This window comes from Dama dama, chromosome 20 (assembly GCF_033118175.1).
Source record: "Dama dama isolate Ldn47 chromosome 20, ASM3311817v1, whole genome shotgun sequence".
Taxonomy (NCBI): Eukaryota; Metazoa; Chordata; class Mammalia; order Artiodactyla; family Cervidae; genus Dama; species Dama dama.
This window is the reverse complement of record NC_083700.1, coordinates 75,486,036-75,501,859: the sequence shown is the minus strand read 5'-3', so window position 1 is coordinate 75,501,859 and position 15,824 is coordinate 75,486,036. Positions and strand designations below refer to the sequence as shown.

At 39.8% G+C, this 15,824-nt stretch overlaps 1 long non-coding RNA gene across 1 annotated transcript; it reads right to left on the bottom strand.

Moving 5' to 3' along the window:
* Nucleotides 1-3,220: 3,220 nt before the first annotated feature.
* LOC133041220 (uncharacterized) lies at nucleotides 3,221-15,607 on the bottom strand. Its single transcript, XR_009689198.1, has 3 exons — nucleotides 15,414-15,607; nucleotides 4,106-4,157; nucleotides 3,221-3,377 (listed from the first exon to the last, which is right to left on the bottom strand). It is a non-coding gene; the product is annotated as an uncharacterized LOC133041220 (long non-coding RNA).
* Between the last annotated feature and the right edge of the window lie 217 nt (nucleotides 15,608-15,824).

The following is a 15,824-nucleotide window of genomic DNA, read 5'->3' as shown; positions in this document are numbered from 1 at the left end:
AGGCACTGTACTAGGTACTTTACATGCTTATGTTATTATATAACAAACCTTGAAGTTATCTACACTAAACATGAAACCAACAAATGGTAGAGACTAAATTCTTTCCATTATGCCACCTGTACTCCTCAGGCTTTTCCAACTAAGTACCAATCATAGCTAGACATATGTCTCTTTTGATAGCATTGTAGGATATTCTGCCCTTCCATTCTGTTCTAATCATTCATCACATTCTAACAGTTCTCAAATATCTCTTTTCCTCCATGCCCATGGCCAACACTCCAGTGAGGCCTTTATTTCTCTCTAGGTGTATCACTGTGACCCTGACTTCAAATCTCATCAGGTTTGGATTATCTGGTCATGTTCCTCCTAGACTCGACAGCTTTTCATGGCTCCCTATTACTTACAGGATAAAGTCCCAGACCCTCAGCAAAACACTGAAGGTCTTTAATAACCTGATGTATCTTCTTTCCAGCCTCCTCACCTTCTTCCTGCCTCCTACCACATGCACCATATTCCTTAAGCCATATAAGAGCTACTCATTCTATCCTATGCACATGCTCCATGCCCTTTATGTACCTTACAATTCACACCTTTTTCCAGTAATATGTGGCAAATTCCTTCTCATTTACCAGGTCCTACCTTGAGTTTACTTCCTGTAAGTAGCTTCCTGCAGTGCTCAAATGTCATGCCCCCTTGCCCTCTCTTGTGCTCTGATAACTCATTTCTACTCTATTTGCAGTACTTATTACACTGAATTGTCATTACTTGTCTATTTACCTCTTCTAATAGTTTGTAAATATTTGCAGTAAGAGTGTTTTGTTTAGCTCTTATGCCTGCTGCTTAGCCCTTGAATGGATCTATTGAAGGAATGTGCCCTGTATTTCCCACTAGATTTCAAGTCCTTTTATTTCCAGTGCCTAGCATACTTTTATTTCCTAAATAGCTGTTCAACGAAACTTCATGCATATTGAGCATTTACTGTGTACCGGGCACAGTGCTAGTATTTTAATGTAGATTAACTCATTTAAAATTTATAATAACTATGAGGTCAGTGTTATCATTAACACAATTTATGTAAGGCACCAGAGACACAGAAAGATTCAATGACAAACTGTGTGACCTTGAGCAAGTAAATGACAAAACCAAAATTCAAATAAAGTCCAATGGTTCCAGGACTTCACTGGTGGTCCAGTGGTTAAGAACCCGCCTGCCAGTGCAGAGCACACGGGTTCAATCCCTGGTCTGGGAAGATTCCACATGCTAGAGCAATTAAGCCTGAGCACCACAACCAGAGGAAATCCACAAGAGCAATGAAGACCCAGTGCAGTCAAAAATAATAAATAAATAAACTCCAATGGTTCCAATGTCCACACTCTTAATCTATGTTGTATAGCCTATGTGTGAGTGTCTGTCAAGTGAGAAATGATTAAATAGAACCCTTTCCAACCTCTAGAGGAACAAAAGTCCAGGAACCATTAGCCTATTTAAGGAAGGAAGATAGAAAGTCCATTAGGAACTGGAATGCACTTAATTTCTCATGGGAATAATGTCAGATTTCACAGGGATTGGTTAAAATACTGTGAGAACTTCAGGCATATTACAAGCAATATAAGCAATTGTGGATTGACCGGTCATGTTGGGAGGTGGCAGAGCCTGGTCTTAATCCTGGGACTGTGCAAAGAAAGGTCCTCTCATCAAGCCATCACCCCACTGAGGAGCCTTGGGACCTGGGGCAGGTTCTTAACCTCTCGAAGCCTTGGGTTTCTTATCTGTTAAATAGGGGTATAATTGTTAGAGATTTCTGTGGAAAATTCTTAAAGAGATAGGAATACCAGACCACCTTACCTGTCTCCTGAGAAACCTATATGCAGACCAAGAAGCAACAATTAGAACCAGACACAGAGCAATGGGATGGTTCAAAATTGGGAAAGAAGTATATCAGGGTTGTATATTGTTACCTGCTTATTTAACTTTATGCAGAGTACATCATGGGAAATGTCAGGCTGGATGAATCCTGAGCTGGAATCAGGATTGTTGGGAAAAATATGAACAACATCAGATATGCAGATGATACCACTCTAATGGCAGAAAGAAAAGAGGAACTAAAGAGCCTCTTGATGAAGGTGAAAGAGAGAGTGAAAAAGCTGGTTTAAAACTCAACATTAAAAAAACTAAGATCATGGCATCCTGTCCCATCACTTCATGGCAAAAAGATGGGGAAAAAGTGGAAACGGTGGCAGATTTTATTTTCTTGGACTCCAGAATCACTGCAGACAGTGACTGCAGCCATGAAATTAAAAAACACTTGCTCCTTGGAAGGAAAATATGACAAACCTAGACAATTAAAAAGCTGAGACATCACTTTGCCGACAAAGATCTGTATGGTCAAAGCTGTGGCTTTTCCAGTAGTTATGTATGAAGGTCAGATTTGGACCATAAAGAAGGCTGAGTGCCAGAGAATTGATGATTTTGAATTGTGTTGGAGAAGACTCTTGAGAGTCCCTTGGAATGCAAGGAGATCAAACCAGTCAATCCTAAAGGAAATCAACCCTGTATATTCATTGAAAGGACTGATGCTGAAGCTGGAACTCTAATACTTTGGTCACCTGATTTGAAGAGCCAACTCATTGGAAAAGGCCCTAATGCTGGAAAAGATTGAGGACAGGAGGAGAAAGGGGTAACAGGATGAGATGGTTGGATGGCATCAGCGACTAAATGGACATGAGTTTGAGCAAACTCAGGGAGATAGTAAAGGACAGGGAAGCCTGGTGTGCTGTAGTTCATGGGGTCGCAAAGAGTTGGACCTGACTTAGCACTTGAACAACAACAACAAATTGTTAGAGATTTCTTAGGATTGTGAAGATTCAATGAGCTAACACTTGTTAAACTCTTAAAGCAAGACATGTAGTTAAGTCCAATTAAAAAAAGTAAAGGATATCAGAGATGAAAAAAAATTTTTATTGGGGAGGGTCGCTAAAGCCAAATAATCATTTCACTAATTTGTGAATAGTGACTAGCACCTTTCTAAATGAGAGGAAGAAAGAAGAGAATGCATTCAAACTTAAGCCAATTCTGCTCATTTTTATCAAGTTTGCAAATTAAATGTTAGCAAAGAAAATGCATTGTAAACATTTGCTAAAGGGAAATGTTGGGGACACAATGTGAGTGCATGCTCAGTCACTCAGTTGTGTCCCACTCTTTGTGACCCTATGGACTGCAGCCAGCTAGGTTCCTCTGTCCATGGGAGAAGGCAAGAATACTGGAGTGGATTGCCATTTCTTCCTCCAAGAGATCTTCCCGACCCAGGGATGGAAACTGCGTCTCCTGCGTTCTGCGTTGGCAGGCTGAGCCTTTACCACTGAGCCACATGGAAAGCCCTAGGGACACAACACAATAAATAATAGCCTTAAGGATTCTCCATAGCTCATTAAGAGTTGCCTGGCCATATATTTATACTTAGAGAATACATATCTTTTGAGGAATTTAAACAGTTTTTAAAATTAGAACATTTCTAGCCCAAGGGAATTCTGGATTCTGTTAATAATTTTAAGGGCTCTGTTTCCTCCTTTCCCTCAATCACCTTTTACCCTCTTTCTCCAGCTATAAAATGTCCCTCGCAAACAGATTTTTAAAGATGCATTTCCGCTAGTGAAATCCATGAGTTCTTTTTTTGTTTATTTTGAGAGGAGAGGAAATGGTTAAGAAAGTAAAATAAAACAGAAAAATACTCAGTCCTCTTGGCTGCCTGCCAGGAAAAATGCCAAATGTCAGATGAGAGGCCTTGCTGGAATCTACCCAGCCACAAAACCGAGGGATTGGCCCACCACAAGATAATCCTCCAGGGAAATTTATACCAACAGCCTAAAATTGGATGCTTTTAGGAACTCTTCTCCAACAAGGTCTTACAACCCGACTTCATAGTAAAATATTAGGGTCTTAAGCTCCCAGATCACTCAGTAAACAAGAGCCTGAGATCTCGGGTCACATAAAAAAGATTCAAATATGTGAATACTTTAATCCATCTGGGAGACCATATAACATAATGATGAAACACAGGCCCTGGAGCTAGAGAGACCTCTGTTTTGATCCTGGCCCTCTTATTTACCTTCTTGATGATTTTGCACAAGTTGCTTATTCTCACCAACCCATTTCTTCACCTGTAACATCAGAAATAAAACAGTAGTCAGAGGGTTGATCGAGAATTAAATCAAAAGCCCCTAACACATTTAAGTTCCTCTCTCACTAAATGTTAATTACCACTACTACTAGGTTTGTCAGCCCTCAACATTGAAAGGTGGAAACCAGCACCTTCTAGTACAGAGGCTGCAGGACCAGGCTACTCTTAGGGTGTTCACATTATGTCTACACCAGTAAGTTGCCCTAAAGAATCTAGGTAGGTCTAATAACTAAACCATGAGTTTGTTTAGGTAAATTACTAAAAAGTTATTTAGGTTATTACCAAAAGGTAATAACCTAAATCAAAGACAAATGATACACTTAATGATAATGGTAACTATTTGAGCACCTATTACATTATCCGACTTCATCATCACAGTAGCCCCTAATGGAGTATCATTGTGTTGATTCGCTTATCATTGTTGTGTTGATTTGCTAAGTCATGTCCAGCTCTTTTGCAACCCCATGGACTATAGCCCACCAGGCTCCTCTGTCCATGGGATTTTCCAGGCAAGAATACTGGAGTGGGTTGCCATTTCCTTCTCCAGGAGATCTTCACGACCCAGGGATTGAACCCGTGTCTCCTGTGTTGGCATGTGGATTCTTTACCACTGAGCCACCAGCAAAGCCCAAGGGAGTATCATTAGCCTTACTTTACAGAGAAACTGAAGCTGTCAGTTTTCCCTACCTACTAAGTGATGGAATTGGGATCTGTCCAAGGAGTATCAAACACTGCACCTTCTTTTCATTCATTTCCACCATAAGACCTTGGATTTGAAAGCTGCAAAATTTAGCAATGTAATCTAGGAAAGCTCAGTATATTTACTCAACATGAACTGTGGCAAAACCTCAGAAAGTAGTTCCTCCTAGCAGCCTCTACCCCACCTCAAGATCAGAACCCCCTTAAGCACACCTCTCATCCCTTAGGCACATACTTGGTTTGAAGAGGTTTTTAGCAAGTCCCGTTTTAATCATATTAGACACCAAAAAACAAGGCTGATACCCTGAAACTGTCCTGTCTAGCCACACTTGATCATGAATGCCTACCAATAAGGCAGAGCTTTCAGAGAAAGCTGAAAGAGGCAGAGCACTCAAGGCAAAGCAGTGGCATGCCCCAGATAGCCCTGTGGCAGAGTATTTTTTCCAAAGATGAACGAAACAGTGTCTTATCCCATGTTCTCTACTGCAATGTGATCTTGCAACTCTCCATCAAGAGGTGGAGTCCATTGCACTTGCCCTTGAGCCTGGGCTGGCCTTCATGAATTACTTGACCAACCGAATATGTTGCAAGTGATATTCTGATTTTCCAAGGCTGAGTCATAAGAAGCATTTCAGATTCTTGGATGTCTTGGATCCCTCACTCTTGAGATACTGTCTCTGAGAAATTCAAGCCACACAGAGAAGTCATGTGTGGGTGTTTCTGGTGGCAGGCTCAGTGGAACTCCCAATCGACAGCCAGCCTCAGCTAGCAGCCTTGTGAGTGAGGAATCTTGGACATCCAGCCTAGTCAAGTCTTTAGAAGACTGTAGCCTCAGCCAGGGCCAGCTCCATAATTTGTAAGGCCCTGTGCAAAATGAAAATTCTGGACTCCCTGTTCAAAAAATACTACAAGAATCAAGATAGCAACAGCAGGATATAGAACCAAGCATGAGGCCCTTCTAAGAATGGTGCTTTGTGTGACTCCACAGGCCCCAGCCATAAAGCCCACCCTGGCCCTAGAAGACTGATTGCAACCAGCTGAGAGATCCTAAGTGAAAACTTCCCAACTGAGCCCAGTCAACCCATGGAAGAATGATACATCGTTATTTCAAGTCACTAAATCTCGAGGTGGTTTGTTATGTGGCACTAGAATCATGAGAACACTCCCAACAAAACAACTGCAGGTAGCCATAACCAAAAAATGCTAAAGGCAACAAGTCTATAAAAGGATCCTCTGCTCAAATATACACAGAAGGTTGATTTTATACAATAAAACACATAAATCTCAGATCCAGGAATAGGGCTTCCCTAGGGTCAGAGATGTTTTTCTGGAACTCTCTTGCTTTTTTGATGATCCAGCGGATGTTGGCAATTTGATCTCTCGTTCCTCTTCCTATTGTAAAACCAGCTTGAACATCTGGAAGTTCACGGTTCACGTATTGCTGAAGCCTGGCTTGGAGAATTTTGATCTATTTCTGCTTTATTGACTATGCCAAAGCCTTTGACTGTGTGGATCACAATAAACTGTGGAAAATTCTGAAAGAGATGGGAATACCAGACCACCTGACCTGCCTCTTGAGAAACCTACATGCAGGTCAGGAAGCAACAGTTAGAACAGGACATGGAACAACAGACTGGTTCCAAATAGGAAAAGGAGTACGGCAAGGCTGTATATTGTCACCCTGCTTATTTAACTTATATGCAGAGTACATCATGAGAAACGCTGGGCTGGAGAAGCACAAGCTGGAATCAAGATTGCCAGGAGAAATATCAATAACCTCAGATATGCAGATGACACAACCCCTATGGCAGAAAGTGAAGATGAACTAAAAAGCCTCCTGATGAAAGTGAAAGAGGAGAGTGAAAATGTTGGCTTAAAGCTCAACATTCAGAAAACTAAGATCATGGCATCTGGTCCTATCACTTCATGGGAAATAGATGGGGAGACAGTGGAAACAGTGTCAGACTTTATTTTTTTGGGCTCCAGGATCACTACAGATGGTGACTGCAGCCATGAAATTAAAAGACACTCCTTGGAAGGAAAGTTATGACCAACCTAGATAGCATATTAAAAAGCAGAGACATTACTTTGCCAACAAAGGTCCATCTAGTCAAGGCTATGGTTTTTCCAGTGGTCATGTATGGATGTAAGAGTTGGACTGTGAAGAAAGCTGAGCGCCGAAGAATTGATGCTTTTGAACTGTGGTGTTGGAGAAGACTCTTGAGAGTCCCTTGGACTGCAAGGAGATCCAACCAGTCCATCCTAAAGGAGATCAGTCCTGGGTGTTCATTGGAAGGACTGATGCTGAAGCTGAAACTCCAGTACTTTGGCCACCTCATGCAAAGAGTTGACTGATTGGAAAAGACCCTGATGCTGGGAGGGATTGGGAGCAGGAGGAGAAGGGGACGACAGAGGATGAGATGGCTGGATGGCATCACTGCCTCAATGGACATGAGTTTGAGTAAACTCCAGGAGTTTGTGATGGCCAGGGAGGCCTGGCGTGCTGCGATTCATGGGGTTGCAAAGAGTTGGACATGACTGAGCCACTGAACTGAACTGAACTCTGAATCAGAGAGGTTTTACTCCTTTGGGCAGACTGGGAGAAGAAGGCAGGCAGTATAGGTGCCTCAGAAACAGCTGAAAGAATTTAATGTAATTATATTAAAAATAAAAGTCAAAGAAAATATAAATAAACTGTATTCTGCAATTACATTTATTGCAGCTGTGGAAAGAAGTTAAAACTAGGAGCCAAACCATTTTGGTTATCTCTCTAAGGTATCAGGGAGAAGAAAAAGTTTCCTAGGAATGCATGAATAGTTTGATTTTCTAAAAAGTGAAAAAGTTGAATTCGGCAAACTACAGCTTAGTTACTTAAGTGATTATCCTGTGCTAGATTCTGGAATAGCATGTTCAAAGAATAGTTTCTTAATTACTAAAAGAGGAAGAACTAATCACTAGGATCCCACACTGATTCATTACGAATAATCATGATAAACACAGGGTTTTGGCACACAGCGGGTCATCAAAAAATACTTGCTGTACGAACTAATTTTATTTCTTTTTTTTAATGGAGTTACCACATATTTCATAAGGAATCCAAGGCATTTAGCAAAGTGTTTCATGAATTTCTTTAAGGGAGAGAAATGTGGGCCACAGCATAGTAGAGTTAGGTGATGTCGTAACTGATTAGACAATCAGTTACAAATGCTTTGTAAAACAAGGAATAGACTGCCTGGCATATCTAGCATAGCATGGATTTTGACATCATTGTTTAGCCATTTGTGAATTTCTAGGACTTGGGAAAACTACATAATTTCTCTTAACCTCAGTCTCCTTGCCTGCAGAAAGAGAATAATATCCCAAATGGGACAGGCATGAAGTAGTTAAACAGAAAACCCCAGGTCAGTTGGCCCCCAGAGAAACAGGGCAGGTGGTTCCTCTGTCAGGGAGACAATTACAGTGAGAAGCAGGAAACAACCCAAGAGGAAAAGGGTTTTGAGTAAGAGGAGAGTCTTCCGGGCAGCACTTGGCTCAGAAGAGTCTTCTTTTCAACAGACTTTAGGCATGGGTCTGAAAAAAGTCCCTGGCATTCTAGAGCCTTTTGACTGGAGGGAGAGGCATGGCTTCTGATATGTGTGGCTCTCTTCTATTGATTGCTACTACGTACGGAACAAAACATAACATAAATTCAGCAAAAGAAATACATAATCCGGGGAAACCCCATGCTTGAAGGACCCAACTTTGGGCAGCTTCAGAGACTGAGATTACTTTGCAGTTGGCAGATCACATTAAAATAGAAAAGCAAACAATCCAGGGACAGTCCAGGAAGCCTAACACAGGACCTGGGCTTCCCTTTCAAAGCCCTCCAGTGTACACTTTTAAACTTTTTATTTATTTATTTATTTTTGGCTATGCTGGGTCTTTGCTGCTGCATGCTGGCTCCTTTCTAGTCGTGGTGAGCTGGGGCTGCTCTCTAGTTGAGGTGCACAGGCTTCTCATTGCAGTGGCTCTTCTTGTTGTGGAGAACAGGCACTAGAGTAGAGCATGCCGGCTCAGTACTTGTGGCACACAGGCTTAATTGCCCCACTGCATGTGGGATCATCCCGGATCAGGGATCAAACTCACTTTCCCTGCATTGGTAGGCAGATTCTTAATCATTGGACCACCAGGGATTTCTCATTGTAGACTTTAGATGTTATTTCCAAATGAGGTTATATATTTGATTGCCTGGAGGTATATTTACAGAATTAAAAGTGGGTCGTGTTCATTATGCAATTTTAAACTTCTGTTTCATTGCTGGACATACCACCTGTAATGTCTTATCAATTAATATTTTTAATAATATTAATAAACCTATTAAGACAATTCTATAATTATTTTCTGCATAACTTTTATTGTATGTTAGCAAAATTGTTACTAAAAACCACTTGATGGAAACATGACCACAATTTTTGTAACTCTATTTTAGCATTTAAAAAAAAAAAATACCAAGATTCTCAAAAGTTACATGTGGCTGGGGCTTCTCACAGTCTCTGAGAGAAAGTGGACCAAAGCCAAGTTCAGAGTTATGACAGTAGAAGTAAATGATCCAGGCCAGGACAGCATAGGTGCCATTCCCTGGCTGAATTTCTCCAGAATCAGAGACAAGATTTGGTAATGATGGCCTGAGCTTTATGAGTTACCGGTTGTGTGTTTGGAGGCTCTCCCTCTGTAGACACTAGTTTTTACCCATTAAAACGGGGGAAGTGTTGCGCTTAATGAAGGAAAATGTCTCAAAAATCATTATGTCCAACATCGAACCTTACATAAAAATGTTATGCAGCTATTAATATCCAAGTGGAGAAAGGTGTTCTTTAATTCCTAATCCAAAACCTTTGGAGCCAGAGGTTTTCAGAATTTTTCAGATTTAAGAAAGATTTTAATAGGTGTGTGAGTGCATCCTAAGTCACTTCAGTTGTGGCTGACTCTTTGAAACTCTATGGACTGTAGCCTGCTAGGCTTTTCTGTCCATGAGATTCTCCAGGGAAGAATATTGGAGTGGGTTACCATGCCCTCCTCCAGGGGATCTTCCCTATCCAGGGATCAAACCCACATCTCCTGTGGCTCCTGCATTATATGATCTCTTACTGCTGAGTCCATAACATGTGCATATAAAGTATATTATGTAACACTCTAATGGAGTATACAGCCGACCCATAATTGTAATCAAACATTATTTCTGCAGCAAAATGTATGAATATTCATACTAAGTGGGAAATAAAGACTATAAATAGCTACATAACATATGAGCTCAGTTCAGGTTTTGCCACTAAATGAATTCAGATCAGATTATGTCTTGCTAGGAATGAGTTACAAAACCAAACCAAGCTAAACACCATGAACTTTCAGCTTTTAGAACGTTTCTACAAATTGGTGTTATGCAGTTAACCCCAGTCCCACTCCAAAGGTATGTCTTCATATTAAATGGAATTTATGTATACCTAAATTTGTTTCAATAATACTTAACAATCTGTAAATTGAACATATTAGATATGCCTTACCCTTTGCTTTTTCATCACTGATCATTTGTGTTTTTGTTATTTCTCTTTAAGTTCCCAAGGTAAAAGAAATCCTTCAGCTATGGAAAAATAAAGGTTAGTAATTGCAAAACTCGTTTTCCATATACAAGAATATTGTGCTATTTTTAAACACAAAAACACCAGCATATTTGTTGGTATATGTTTTAAAACCTAAAATTGAATCATTTGCTTTTGGGGCTGTATCCAAAAAATTACACACTGCATTAAAATTTCAAGTTAAACAAACATACATATATTCTGACCATACCACCCCTCTGCTTAAAAACTTCCAAGCATGGTCAGCTTTGTTTTATTTCCATTTACCAGGTTTCCAGAGAGGTTGGCAGCTTTTCTAATGTTTATTAGGCATTTGTGCTTCCCCCAGAGTCCGTTTCTACCTGAGGGAGTCCTTTCAGAATGCACAGTAGCGAAGGGGAGTGGTGGATAGAGGGGAGTTACAGAAAATGTATAGGTGGTGGTCTAGGGGATGGGGAGGAGGAGATCAGGAGAGGAAATGGGAAGAACGTAGAGAGAGAAGAAACTGTCACGTTGAAGTCTTGTCTTATCCCAGGAATCCACCTACCTTTTCTTCTTCGGGGCTGCCTTTCCTCAACACTCCTTCCTTTTGTCTTCCTGAATCAGATCCATTTCTCCTGACCTGACTCTACCATACTCCTCACTTTAACTGGGATCTTCTTGCTTAGACATAGGCATCCTCCTTGAAGAGAATAAAGACCTAAGGGTAGAGATGCCGAGACCTAGATTCTGGTCTTTCCCACTTGGAAGAGCACCTGAGAACCAGGTATAGAGACGATGAGGGGACACATCTTAGCCAAATACAGAGATACTCATCTTGTCATTTTGCGCTGGTGTTGCAATACCTACAGTTTTGAGTAGTCTTTATACTAAAGAACTGGCATTTATCACCAATTTGCTAGGAGACAAAATGATATCCTAGTAGGAAAATCCCAGTGGGTCTACCCCAGTCTCTTGTAGGAACTTGTAGCCCCAGCATACTGCTGACTAAGTTATGGAAGGTAGACAAGGGAGAGGAGCAATAAGGGGCCCCATATTTACAGATCTTCTTAGCTAGACTCAAAGGGAAAATTGATTGATATATCTTTTTTAGGTACAAAATGTGTTGAAAGGGGAGAAAAGAACAAATACTACAATCTAATTATCTTCCCCAGTTCATCTGACACGTTAGACACATCTCTTGCCTTTATCTCACTTTCATTACTTTCATGACTCTTCTGATGCCACAGCAAAACAGCAATAAACTATCATCTTTGTGATCTTCCCTGAAGCCAGTGGAGCATTAGGTCAGTGGGAAGTGATTAGTCTAGAATCAGATAGATTTCTTTTCAGGCCCAGCTTGGCTATTTATTGTGTGACTGTGGGTAAATCTCAAAGCCTCTATTTCATCATCAGTAAAATAGTTTAATCTTACCTAACTCATAGGGTCATTAATTTGCTCATGAATATTTTTTAAGCACCTGCCTGCCATGGACTATACTAGATGTTGAGGATAGTTAACAAAACAAAATCCCATCCTTATACATCTTGCATTCTAATGGGAGACAGAGAATATACCAAGAAACTTAAATATATTAGATGGTAACTATGGGGAAAAACCCAAGTAAAAGCACTGGGGTGAGGGAGCTGTTACTGTCTTCTATAGGGTGGTCTGAAAATCCCCCATAAATAGGTGCTATTTGAGTACAGACTAAAGAAAGTCAGAGTAAAGTGTATTCTAGGCTGTTGTGAGATTTAAATGAGATAATGCTGATAATATCTCAGCACAGTATCTGGAATACACTGGGTGCTATATCAATATTGTGTGCTAAGTTGCTTCAGTCACGTCCAACTCTTTGTGACCGTATGGACCGTAGCCCGTCAGTCTCCTCTGTCCATAGGATTCTCCAAGCAGAAATACTGGAGTGGGTTGCCATGCCCTCCTCCAGGAGATCTTCCCAACCCAGGGATCGAACCCAAGTCTCCTGCCCTTCAGGCAGATTCTTTACCGCTGAGCCACCAGGGAAGCCCATATCAATATTTACCTGTTTAGATTATTAGAGAAGGTACTGCATTACAGGGAAGGTAAAAAGTTTTCTAGTTCCATCTGAGACACTCTTGAGAGACTGTTAACCATTGTGAAAGATAGGGGTGATGGCTGATGGAACTTTTTACACACATATTTTACTCTAGCAATAAAATGCCACTTTGAAGAGCAAAAGTACTTCTGTCAGAGTGGGATGTTTTAAGCCAGCAAAAAAGAGTGTGAGGTAAGAAATACTCCATAGAAAAGTGTTCCGATTCATATTCTCTGTAACAAATATTCCCTATTCTGCAGTTTCCATGTGTGCTAAACTATTCCCCATCAACAATAATAATGCCAATGATGACATTAATCATGCTGTTTATATGTTTGTAAAAGCTTTTGTTTCAAAGACCTCAACTGTTTTATGGACAAGACCTAATTTACCCTCACAACTTCCCCAAAGAAGGTCTAGTCCCGTTTAATAGATGAGGAAACTGAGGTATAGAGAAGCTAAATAGTATCTTCCAGGTCAAACAATTACCTAGGCAACTCTGATCTACATCTCAGACTTAATTTTCAGGTCAGGTCCTGTTTTGCCTTTATCTCTCAGGAAATGACTTGGAGGGTGCAATGGAAGGAAGCCGTGATGTCAGATGGCCAAAGTGCCACCCCATGCTCATCACCTAGTCAGTAATCAGTAAATTTTTTTTTTGAGAAAACCTCTTTAAGAAGGGACTTCTTTAATGCTACCAAAATATTAATTATCTATCACACTTCTCTCTGATGACTACTTCATACTTATATTTTAAGGTGGTATCGATAAATACAAGCCTTGGTTGATGAGAGAGGACTAGTTTGGAAATATCCATATGGTTTCAAATACAGATATTTGGTTTCTGTCTTTGAAAGTCAACAGGAACATAGCAAGGAAATTCATTTTTGTCTATCACCTTCTATAGGCTAAGCCTTTTACATATGTTGTGTGTTGTTTAATCCTCACTTTTACAGAAAAAATTATTGACCACGCTTTACAAATACAAGCAAAGTATCCAAAAAGTTAAGTAATTTGTCTTATGTCACATGGTTTATAAATGACAAAGATGGTATCAACCCCACATCTATCTGACATCCAAGTCTAGACATCCTTCATACGGCCAAACTGCAAGTTCATGTGGCCTTACTCAAAGTACCTGCAGTCTGATGATTCAGTGTGAGTCATTTATGGCCCATTTTTCCCTTTACATGAAATGCTAGCAAAAAAATAAAAATTGGCAGGTAAAATTTGAATAATATAATTTTGTTGTTTTTAAAATTTCCTCTTAAAAGGTTATCAGATTGGTATATGCAGATAAAATTTGGAATTTTGAAAGCTCTATCTGGATTTTAAGTATCTAATCTATCCCTTTTCTCATATGTGTTAGTCACTCAGTCATGTCCTACTCTGTCTGTCAGGCTCCCCCATCCATGGAATTCTCTAGGCAAGAATACTGGAGTGGGTTGCCATTTCCTTTTCCTGAACCAAGGTCTCCCTCATTGCAGGCAGATTCTTTACCATCTGAGCCATGTTTTTTCATAAACATGGATAATTGGTAGCTTCCTAAACGTGTCAGTGTACCCATTTTTTCTCTGGTGGTGAAGCTAGATTTCATAGGTAGACACTTCTGTAGACATGAGGAAGGTCTGAAATCTGGACCTCAGTGACATCAACACCTTCTCTGGTGCTAGAGGTGACATCTTGTAGTTAAATGCTGCAGACTTTGGAAAAATTTTCACTTACAATTCAATCATTCTTACTGTTCAAACTGGTCAAGTGATGTTTTTTAGTTGCTAACTTGTATCCGACTCTTTTGTGATTCCATGGACTATAGCCCACCAGGCTCCTCTGTTCATGGGATTTCTCAGGCAAGACTACTGAAGTGGGTTACCATTTTCTTCTCCCAAAGTGATGTTCCCAATAGGTAACTTATGTATGTGTAGTACCTAAGCAATCATCAAAAAGCTATGCAAAAAACACTCCAAAGCACTACAGATAAATCAGAATTCTCAAAAATGTTCAAGTAATCCACAGGAAGATATAAAAAAGAAAACAGAAATAGAATACAACAAATAGAAAATAAAATGGTAAACTTAAGCCCTGACATCTCAATAATTATATGTAAATAGCCTAAATACACCAATCAAATGACAGACTGGCAGAGTGAATTAAAAAAATATGATCCAAATAATGTTGTCTACTAGAAAGTCACTTCAAATACAATGAAATAGTTAGGCTGAAAGCAAAAAGAGAAAGATATGTCATGTAAACATTAATCAAAAGAAAGCATGATTGGCATATTAATATTGGCATATTAATGTCAGAAAAAGTAGACTCCAGTAAAAAGAAAATTACCAAAGACAGAGAAGGACAATAAATAATGATAAAAGGGACACTGCATCAGAGCAGTGCTAAACACGTATGCACGAAACAACAAGCTACAAAATATGGGAAGCAAAACCTATAAAACTGAAAGGAGAAATAGACAAATTCACAATTATAGTTAGAGACTTTAATATACTTCTCTCAACAATTCATAGTACACCTAGACAAAAAATTAGCAAGGATATAAAAGAACTCAGGAACCCCATCAACCAACAGGATCTAATCAACATTTATAGGGTATTTTACCTAACAACAATAGAATACACATGCTCTTTGAGTTACCATGGATTATATATCAAGAGAGACCATAGCCTATGAGGTTTGCTGTAAAACAAACCTCAACAAAATTCAGAAAATTGAAATCATACAGAGTCCATTCTCTAACCACAGTGAAATCGAAATAAACGAAAGATTATAGAAAAAACTCCAAGCACTTAAATCAATTTAAATAATTCCTGGGTTAAAAAAGGAAGTCTCAAGAAGAATAAAATAGTACATTGAAATAAATAAAAATACAACCTTTTTGTTGTGAGATGCAACTAAAGCAGTTCTTGGAGGGATTTCTTCCATCCTTTGACTACCCCAGTACTTTGCATGTTCCTTTAACAAAACACAAAACTTTTCCGTTTTAAAACCATTCCTTCCATATCTTACTTCTTCATTAGATTGTGGGTAGACAGTATCTAGCTTATTTCTCTCTGCCAGCATCTGGCTTAGTGCTCAGTAAAAGTTGTCTGAACAAAGGAATGACTAGATAGAGCAAGGTATTTAGCTGAGTGAAACTGTGACCAAACCAATGTTTGTGTGGAATTAGAGTGTTTACAATAATTCAGTGCAAGGTATGTGGGCCCTTCACAGTGGGGCTGCTGCACAGACGTGGTTCTTGAGCTGCTGCCTAGCTTGTCCCATAGGAAACCCTCCTTGGATTTT